Source organism: Procambarus clarkii, chromosome 56 (genome assembly GCF_040958095.1).
Source record: "Procambarus clarkii isolate CNS0578487 chromosome 56, FALCON_Pclarkii_2.0, whole genome shotgun sequence".
Classification (NCBI taxonomy): Eukaryota; Metazoa; Arthropoda; class Malacostraca; order Decapoda; family Cambaridae; genus Procambarus; species Procambarus clarkii.
In genome coordinates, this window is record NC_091205.1 from 12,414,961 (window position 1) to 12,423,075 (window position 8,115).

Genomic DNA, 8,115 nt, shown 5'->3' on the forward strand with positions numbered 1-8,115 from the left:
TACTTAGAAAAAGTAAGAGTCCTGCAAGGGAAACCTGTATGCTTGGAAAAGCTGGACCCTTCAGAAAGACGCACACGAGTCGTGCTTTTGGGATACCCAATCGACTTTCCGCTGGATCCAGTACTAGAACACAAGCAAATCCTGAATGCGGAACGATGCCGCACAAAAGTAAACAAGGCAGCGACACGTCATGTTCTGGTGACCGTCATGGGACATGTGCCAGAAACATTCAGTCTTGGAAATTGGGGAACATACCGACAGAGATCATACGTCCCGGAACCCCTGCGCTGCTTCAGGTGTCAGAAATACGGCCACCATCAATCACGCTGCACCGGACAGGAGAGATGCGGAGTGTGCAGCCTGAGACATCCAACCAAAGACTGCATAGCCAAGCATAAGGCAAACCAGGCCACAACAGCCAAATGTCCAAATTGTGGAGGCAAACATCATGCCTGGAGCACAACCTGCTCTACACGGAAAGAAAAAGTGCAGACAGCTCAGGCCAGGATAAACACACACACCAGCACCACATACACCAACACCAACGTCTGGAACACTCGTGCACAGCCACAACAGACACACACTCTCACAAAGCAAAATTTCCCAAATATATTTATTCCAAATCAGAAAATACACAAAAGTGCTGCAGAAATACAGCAAATGCAAAAGAGCAAAAAACAATTACTTTCGGAATCAACACCACAGATATACAGTTTTACCGAGGTCCAGCTGAAAAGCATCGTGAAGATCATGGCAGAGACCATATTCAATTGCCTACAGATGACGCAGAACGCCTCACACCAACAGACTCAAGAAATCACTTGTGTGATAATGGACAAGATCGTGCAGCAGACCACAGTGCCCAAATGAGCCACAGAGATATTAGAAAGAACTTTTTTAGGGTCAGAGTGGTTGACAAATGGAATGCATTAGGAAGTGATGTGGTGGAGGCTGACTCCATACACAGTTTCATGTGTAGATATGATGGAGCCCAATAGGCTCAGGAATCTGTACACCTGTTGATTGACGGTTGAGAGGCGGGACCAAAGAGCCAGAGCTCAACCCCGCAAACACAACTAGGTGAGTACAACTAGGTGAGTACAGTTACACAAGAAAGAGACAGTCTGAGACAAGATGGAGCACAAGAGGACAAACAACGCAACATGGACATACAGACTACCAACAACAGTCGGGTAGTCAAGACACCAGAACATCAACATTTACAACAGCATCTGCAAGAAGCAGTGACCACCCAAGATCAACAGAATCTTACAACACAAGAGAGAGACAACAACAGCCAATGCAGTCTGATATGCAACAACGCCAACAAAGACGTATTAAACAGCAGAGATGCACAGGTTCCAACAAACAAGAAACAGCCACGAGCAATCAATGCAGTCCGACATGCAGCAATACCAACAACAAAGTGATGGACCACAGTTATGCACAGATTCCAACAATGCCGGGGATGACCACGAACAATCAATGCAGTCCGATTTGCAGCGACACGACTTGCGAGGTGGAGAATATAGAGGTCGATTCCGAAGAGGAGTTCTGGTAGAACAAGCAACACCAACCGAAAGCGTCGTCTGGCCATTATGAATACTGCAGTGGAACATACAAGGTCTTGGAAATAAAAACCACACAATTCAGAAGGCTGCAATCAGCACGAAAGCAGATATAATCGTTTTGGAAGAAACTCTTTTCCCAGTCACGAAATCCTTCAGATTAGCTGGATATCAGCACTATGTTATACCGTATGAGCAGGGGAGACTAAGAGGATTAATGACCCTAGTCAGGAACACCATACCCAGCAAGAAAATAGACCCAGTTTCATGTGGGGATGGAGTAGAGGTATTAGCAGTAACAGTGAATATGGCTAATATTGAGCTCCTCATATACAACGTTTACAAGCCCCCTAGACGTAAACTAGAAGCAGAGGCAGTGTTTGCCTTGGCCACGCAGGAAAATGTAATTATTGATGGGGATTTTAATGCTCATCATCAAGAGTTAGGTGCAACTGGGCCAGCCAATGCAGATGGGCGCCATTTAGCTGCAGCTCTGCGAGAAGTACCTGAAATTACACTTCTCAACACTGGGGAACCCACTCACATTCTGGAGGTTCCCTTGATCTTACATTAATCTCAACAGCACTCAAGCATCAGGCGAAGAGGGAAGTAGACCCGGTGATCACCAGTGACCACTATGCAACTGTCACAACACTAAACCTGGCACGACCTCCTACACCACCTGCACAACCTAGGTGGAATTTAAGAAAGGCCAATTGGAATATATACCAAGAAGAACTTGAAAAATGGTATGCAACATACATGCCACCTGAGGATTTGAACATACACGAGACCAATCTGCAGAAAGCCATTGCAGCTGCTGCAAACAAAGCTATTCCAATCATTATCACAGGAAACACAAAACGAAAGATCTATTGGTTCTATAGTAATGAAGTTAAAGAACAGAACCACAGAGTCAACATCTTCAGAAAACATCTAAAGAGAAACCCCACACCAGAAGGAAGAACTCTGCTAAGAGCGGTGATATCTGAAGCAAGACGAGTTTCTAGAGAAGTTAAGGAGGCCAGATGGTTTGAGTGGTGTCAAACTCTAAATGAACATAGTAGTCTTGGCAAGATATGGGGTCAGATTAAAACCATATCAGGTCGACCAGCCCTACCACAGGCATGTATTCAACCATTGCAGGAGGCCGAGAAACTTGCTCTCCAATTTGCAGAAAGAACAGCTTCATATCAGCTTCCTGCAATGGTCAGAGGGCAGCAAGAACAATTAAAACAAGAGAGGTTGACAGTCATTCATGAGAGCATAGCTATAAATGACGAATGTGACTGTCCCTTCACCAAACAAGAACTAATCAGAGCCAAAAAAGGTGGTAAGGACACTACACCAGGTGCTGATAACATTACATACTCAATGATCACACATGCAGGTCCTGCTGGAGAACAAGGAATATTGGACGTTATCAATGCATCTTGGCAGCAAGGCAAACTGCCGACCTTTTGGAAGAAAGCAGACATCATACCGATTCCTAAGCCGAAAGAACCTGACAATTACAGACCCATTTCAATAACATCATGCATTAGTAAAACTGCAGAACGGATGGTCTTAAATAGGCTACTGTGGAAGACTGGAGACCTTCATAAACACATATTTGGCTTCACTAGAGGAGTAGGTACTGCAAACTGCATAGCTACATTACTAGGAACAGTTAACTCGGGTCCAGCTATAGTGATCTTCCTTGATCTAGAAAAAAACATTCGAACTTGCAAGCCCGCAAGCAATTTTACACACCTTAGTTAAAAAAGATATAAAGGAAAAAATGCTAGCATGGATTCAAGATTACCTAAGTCACAGGTATGCCAGAGTAAAGTTGTAAGGACAAGTGTCGGACTACCACTTGCATGAAAATGGGACTCCACAAGGAGGAGTCCTCAGTCCTAGTCTTTTTAACATCCTTATGGAAAACCTTGTTACCATGACATTTACAGAAGGGGTTAAATTGCTAAGCTATGCTGATGATATAGCGTCAATCATTACAGGTCCCTCACTTCTAAATAAAGCACAAGGTCCATTAGATAAAGTAACATCTGAATGCAGCGTTTTAGGGCTAAAAATATCAGCACGCAAGTCTAAGGCAATGAGACTAGGTGGCAACACTCCAGACAAGCACCTAGGCATTCAAGACATTAACCTTCAGTGGGTTACACAATATCAATATCTCGGAGTGTGGATAGATTTTAAAATGACATTCAACAAGCAAATTCAATATCTAAAGGAGAAAGCAAAATCACGACTGAATATAATGAGAGCAATCACAGGGCCTCGTCTAGGAGCGGGACACAAAGTGTTAAGAATGTTTTACATACATGCCGTTCGTTCCCTAGTTGATTATAATAATAATAATAATAATTTTATTTAGGTAAGGTACATAAAGAGATTTTACAAAGTTTGTTGGCTTTATAGATAGAGCTAGTACATACAATGCCTAAAGCCACTATTACGCAAAGCGTTTCGGGCAGGAAAAACATTAATGACTAAAGCTTAAAACTAATGGGTAAAAAGAATAAGATGTGTTGAGTACAAATAAAAATAGAGGTAAAAGAGGGGGGAACATTGTTGAAAAAGCAGCACAAATACAATTACAAATTATTACAGAAAATTACATTCAAACAGCGTTGATTTGAAAAACAAAAAACAAAACAAAAAACATACATGGGTTGACAATAGAGGGGTAAGGTAGGTTACAGGGAATTTATTAGGTATAGCTTCGTTTTTAACTTAAACTGGTTGAGAGAGGTACAGTCTTTAACATGGTTGGGAAGGTCATTCCACATTCTGGGCCCCTTGATTTGTAGAGCATTTCTGGTTTGATTAAGTCGTACTCTAGGAATATCAAAACTGTATTTATTTCTGGTGTGGTGCTCATGGGTTCTGTTACAACCTTCTATGAAGCTTTTGAGATCAGGATTGGCATTATAGTTTATCGTTTTATATATGTATAATACACATGAGAGAATGTGCAGTGACTTAATGTCTAACATATTCAGAGATTTGAGTAGGGGTACCGAGTGATGTCTGGGGCCAGAATTGGATATTGTCCTAATAGCAGCTTTGTGTTGAGTAATTAGAGGACGTAAGTGATTTTGGGTAGTAGAGCCCCAAGCACAAATACCATAGTTGAGATATGGATAGATAAGGGAGTAATAGAGAGTCACCAGGGCAGGGCGTGGTACATAATATCTGATCTTAGAAAGAATGCCCACAGTTTTTGAAACTTTTTTTGATATATTTAGAATGTGTCCCTGGAAATTCAGCTTGCGGTCAATGAGAATGCCAAGGAATTTGCCATCTAATTTGTTACAAATTTGGGTATTGTTTATTTTGAGATTTATTTGATTAGAGGATTTATTGCCAAACAGAATATAGAAAGTTTTGTCAATGTTAAGGGTGAGTTTGTTGGCAGTTAGCCACAGATGGACTTTATTAAGCTCAGTATTTACTGTGGCATTTAGAGCAAGGGGATCAGGACTTGAGTAAATGAAGGTTGTGTCGTCAGCAAATAGAATTGGTTTGAGGTGTTGGGAGGCATTTGGAAGGTCATTAATGTAGATGAGAAAGAGGAGAGGGCCAAGTATGCTGCCCTGGGGAACACCAATGTTGATGGGTAGGGTGGGAGAAATTGTATTATTCACAGAAACACATTGGAGCCTGTCAGTAAGGTAGGATTCGAGGTATTGTAGGGAGTGTCCTCTGACACCATAATGATGTAATTTAAGAAGAAGGTTTTGGTGGTTGACAGTATCGAAAGCTTTACGCAGGTCCACAAATAACCCAACAGGGAACTCATTTTTATCAAGAGCTGTATGAATCGAGTTAAGCATACTAATAAGTGCATCGTTAGTGCTTTTTTTGGGCCTGAAGCCATATTGGCAAGGGCTAAGTATATTGAGTTTGGCTAGATATGAGTAAAGCTGCTTATAGATTAGTTTTTCAAAAATTTTTGACAAGTTTGGCAGGATTGATATAGGTCTGTAGTTGTTAACATCTGTGAGATCACCACATTTGTGGACAGGGGTTACTCTCGCTTTTTTCAGAATATCTGGAAAGGTTTGGAGTTCAAGTGACTTGTTGAAGAGCAAAGCAATAGCAGGGGCTAAAGATCTGGAGGCTTTTTTGTAGATTAAAGTTGGTATCTCCTCAAGGGCACCAGACTTGGTTTTAAGGAAAAGGATTATCTCATTGACGTCAGTGGAATTAATAGGCTTTAGGTACAGAGACTGTGGATAGTTACCTGTAAGATAGTCCTTAATGTCAGTACTGGAAGATGGAATATCATTAGCAAGGGATGAACCAATGGAAGAGAAGAACCTATTGAACTCAATAGCAGAATCAGAGGCTGAAAGCTGACCATCGTTATAAGACAGGAGAGTCGGTTTGTTATTTATAGACTTCTTTGATCCCAATATTTGTGAAATTGTTCTCCAAGTTTGCTTAATGTTGCTCTTTATTTGGGTAAATTTATCTTCGTAGTATTTAGTTTTGGCTCGTCTAATTATCTTAGATAGCAATAATGAGTAATTCTTTGAGAATTCTTTGGAGACAATTCCTAACCTATACTTCTTCTCAAGGTCATGTTTTTTATTAATAGATTTAAGTATTCCCTTTGTAAGCCAGGGATTGTTAAGCCTTTTGGTTGTGACTTGTTTTGTAAGCATAGGACAGTGGGTATTATAAAGGCTAAGAGTTTTTTGAAGAAAAGATTGAACTGCTAGGTTGATGTCCTCTATGTTACCTAACTCGGACTCCCAGTTGACATTATCAGTAGCAGTTATAAAATTTTCTATAGCAGCTTCATTGTGTAGTCTAAAACGTATCTCTCTTGACTCAAGAGGTGGTTTGCTAATGTTAGTTAAGAGAAATGTGGGGTAATGGTCTGTAGTGCTAGATTATGCAGCACCTGCCTTACTCACTCTTTCTCCTGGTCAGTGGGCAAACGTTGAGGTTATTCAAAACGATGCATTGCGAATCATAACAGGAGCTCCCAGATGGACTAAAATACTGAACCTAAGACTAGAAACCAAGCTAACATCGATTGAAATAAGGGTAAAAGGGATTGCTGTGTGCATGCTGACCAAAATATTGACTAGACCTAGAATCAGTTCACTTAAAGATATAATCATTGGAGCACTAACTCTGGACAGAAGAGCCTCCAATAGCAACAGGTGGACCCATTGTGCGATAAACACCATCAATACATTCGATATAACAAACAGTCATTGAGAAGGGTGTCGACGAAATACACGCAGACTTTGTTATGCAAGCCCCTTGGGAATCTCTGCCAGCAGACTTTAAGATTATGGTTATTGAAGGAAAAAAGAACCAGACAAGTCCTCATCTGCTACGTAACATTGCAGAGATGCATATAGAAGCAAACATGGCATCCGACAGCTTCACTTACTTCACAGATGGATCAGTAGACCAGCAGGGACAAGAAACCGGAGCTGCAGTTAAAGCAGGACACTGTAAATAGTTGGAGGCTCTCAAATGGGTGTTCGACTTTACAAACACAGATGCTAGCCATTCAAAAGGCTTTGGAACATGCTCTTGCTCAACACCGACAACATGTTATCATACATACAGATTCGAGAACCGCCATTGAAACCTTGCAACAAGAACACATATGTGATAACATACATCTGATCATAAATGTCGTACCATTAATGCAAACACTCAAACGACAAGGCCGACGGGTACTTATCAACTGGGTGCCAAGTCATGTAGGAATAATAGGAGATGATATTGCAGACGAAGCTGTAAAACTTGCAACTACGAGAAGAAATGTAGACATTTACATACCACAGAATTTATCACAGATTAAGAAAGTAATTAGAAATAGAGCAATGCAAAAGATGTACAGTGACCATAACACAGCAGTTGCAACACCAGGATCTGCGGGTTGGTACGAGAAATCAACCAACTACGAACCACTTAGTTTGATGAAAGGGAGCAGTAGAGCAACAGAAGTGTTCCTTTACTGTTGTTTTTCTCCTGATGTGGCTATGCAGCAATTTAGGCCGAGTCTTTGCCTTGCTTGCGATGTCATTTTCGTATTGTCTTTCTGCCTCTCTTCTCATCCTGACATATTCATTCCTGGCATTCTGGTGTCTTTCTCTGCTCTCCAGTGTCCTGTTATTCCTACAATTTCTCCATGCCCTTTTACTTTGCTGCTTAGCTAGCCTACATCTCTGATTAAACCATGGGTTTCTCATCTTCATTTCACTGTTTTCCTTTTGGACTGGGACAAACTTGTTTGCTGCGTCCCTGCACTTCTGCATGATGTAGTCCATCATGTCTTGGGCCGTCTTTCCCCTGAGCTCTGTTTCTCATGCTATATCTGTTAGGAATTTTCTTATCTCCTCATTGTTTCCCTTTCAATATGCTAACCTTTTGTTTTCGGCATCCCTCCTCGAGTTCAATAACCCTTCTTCAATCAGATATTCAAACACCAGTACACTGTGGTCGCTCATTCCTACTGGGGCCTCAAAACCGGTTTCCCTTATGGCGGAGTCGTATTGACATAAGAAAC